At 34.4% G+C, this 2,819-nt stretch overlaps 1 protein-coding gene across 1 annotated transcript in view; it reads right to left on the bottom strand.

Moving 5' to 3' along the window:
• FSCB (fibrous sheath CABYR binding protein) overlaps positions 1–2,819 on the bottom strand; it is a 56,104-nt gene that overhangs the window by 50,030 nt on the left and 3,255 nt on the right. The gene's annotated exons all lie outside the window — the stretch shown is intronic.

Raw genomic sequence — 2,819 nt, 5'->3', positions numbered from 1 at the left:
TAATTGAACTACATGCAATCTATTGTATGCACGTTATATTTCTGTAAAGCAACTGTGAAATATCTCATAGTAACATTTTTAACTATTTGCTGCTTGGTATCATTCTTGAAGCTGATGTACTTTTCTATATGTATTTCTACTCTCTGAATTATTTTTGATAAATGATCTCTAAAAACAAATTATCCTATTTCCTAGTTATTCAAAAGATTTCTGTTACTTATGCTCTTCCTTTATAAAATATTCTGACCTATATTTTTATAGCTACCTACTCCTGCTGTAATTTCCTACTTTTCCTTATTTTCTAGTTCTTCTTAATTATGACTCCAGGATTTCCCAAACAACACTAGACCTGACCACAGCCTCCACCTAACATCTAATAAGTGTTGGAAGGTGTCCAATCTTGCTAATTAATAAATATCATATATATTTAATGTGTTCTCTTTCCATGATGAATGCATTTATGAATTCCCATATAATTCTGATTTTACAAAGAAAACAAGGTACACAGAAAGTATAAAATAAGAAAAAATATCTTAACACAGAAAAACTGCTTAACTGGCTTTTAGTGGCTCAGAAAACCTAAGATAACAAAATACATAGAAATTTCTAAAGAGCAACTCACATTCTATGTAATATAGAATAATGTTTGTTGGCCTTGTCATACACCGGAATAAATGTGCTTTGAAAACACTTTTATAAAACTGGAAAAAGTTAGCTTAAGTAATAAATTCACTTGGTATCACTGATGTAGAAGAACATAACAAAAATAAAACCCTTTTTTGGGAAAACTATCAAAGCTGAAAAAAATCAAATCATTTTAGGAAATTACTTAGCAAAGATATGGAATCTTTAATCATGACATCACTTAATGGTGAAATACACTTACAAAATTAAGATATTTTTAATAAAATAGTCTCAACATCTCAGTACTTTGCAACTGATTTGTGCCTGCACATACATTTTTCGAGAAGTTTCCATACTGATGTTGAGTTGATGTCAAGTCATAGTAGCCCTGTGTGAGAGCGCAGAAGGCTGTAATCGTTATTCTACACAGACTTCCAGGTCTTTCTGCTTAGTGTTTCTTCATTGTGCGACCAGAGCTTCTTTCCTAACCATAGACACGTAAACTAACAGAGACCTTGCAATATTCATAATTACTCTTCAACAAATTCAATAGCTTATACTAAGATGATTTCATTTCATTCTAAATTTCTCATCCAAAATTCAGAGTGCACAAAGCATAAACTAAACCTTCCAAAGGGCATGCCATATTATTATTTAAAGTGAAGCCAAAGCTAAACTGAAATGTGCCCTCAAGAAATGCAGGTATAAATGTTTCAGTCTGCTTTTCTTTTTAGTCACACATAGCTCTTTCAATACTTCATTACCGTCATCTGGATTTCATTACAAAAGAAATGAATTTCCCTCTCCACACTTTGAGATGTAAAGTACAGAAGAGGATAGAAAAGAAACTTTGGACTGAAACCAGGAAGTAAATGTATGTCTCGGAAAAAAATAAAATGGAAAGATAAGAGACATGATGAATTACAATAAGAAAAAAAGTCATGACTCTACCTGTGCAATCAAAACTCAAATATTTAAGTTAATTGAGAACCAAGGGTTGGAGGGTGGGGGTAGGGGAATAAACTTTCCCTTAGAAGCTACTAGGGTTGGAAAGGGAGAACCGATTACAAGGATCTACATATAACCTCTTCCCTGGGGGACGGACAAAAGAAGAGTGGGTGAAGGGAGACGTCAGACAGTGCAAGATATGACAAAATAATAATTTATAAAGTATCAAGGGTTCATGAAGGAGGGGGAACGGGGAGGGAGGGGAAAAAATGAGGACCTGATGCCGGGAGCTTAAGTGGAGAGCAAATGTTTTGAGAATGATGAGGGCAATGAATGTACAAATGTGCTTTACACAATTGATGTATACATGTACGGATTGTGCTAAGAGTTGTATGAGGCCCTAATAAAATGATAAATAATAAGTAAAATTAAAAATAAAGAAAGGTAAAAGAGAAAATAAAAAGAAGTTAACTAGAAATGTACTTCTAGTAATTGGAAAATATGGCTTGAGTATACTCACCTTTTGTCAAGAAGAATTTACTGTGGAAAGGATACTTAATTATTTCAATCAAACTTTTTTTATTTTAGATATTTTGCACACTTAAATTTTAATGATAACAGCAAGAAATTTTAAATGGCTATCATTTTTATTCATTTTCAATGTGCACCTAAAGCTCGATGCCTACTCTTCCTAAAGTATGTCAATCCAGGACCCACTAGCATCTAGTTGCTCACAGCTTATAGTCAATATCTGCCAGTGGCTAAGGAGGAGATTTTATTGTATTTGTATATGGAAGACATTCTCTATTTCAACAGAACTAGTAGGCTTATTTTCAAAAACAGAATGTTTTTTCTTGGAAGTTTGGGGTTCAGAGTTGGAACCTCTCCAGCTTTAGAATGTGTCTCCAGAACAAATGAATCTAATATTACCACTGGACTATCTGCTGCCCGGAAAATGAAAGCTCAGTAGGCACTTTCTCAAGAATCCTTTCTGCATGAGCTTTTACAGTAGTAGCTTCTATAAGGAGTTCTTAACGTGGTCCTCCTCTGCAAGGGTATGCTACTTATCGGTAGGGATGTTTTCTGAAGAAGTAACTTCTTCAACAGGTAGAGGCTCAAGTCCAGCAGGATTATTTTCTACAAGGAGCTCAGGAACTGGTAGCGGATGGACATCAGAAGGGATCTCTTTTGCAGAACCCTTTTCAACTAGTGGAGACTGGACTTCAGCAGAGACCTCTTCTGCAAAA

The sequence above is a fragment of the Echinops telfairi genome, unplaced genomic scaffold, assembly GCF_000313985.2.
Source record: "Echinops telfairi isolate 266 unplaced genomic scaffold, ASM31398v2 ScPeMD7_18;HRSCAF=68, whole genome shotgun sequence".
Lineage (NCBI taxonomy): Eukaryota > Metazoa > Chordata > Mammalia > Afrosoricida > Tenrecidae > Echinops > Echinops telfairi.
Note: the sequence above shows the minus strand (reverse complement) of the source record. Positions and strands in the feature narration are given on the sequence as shown.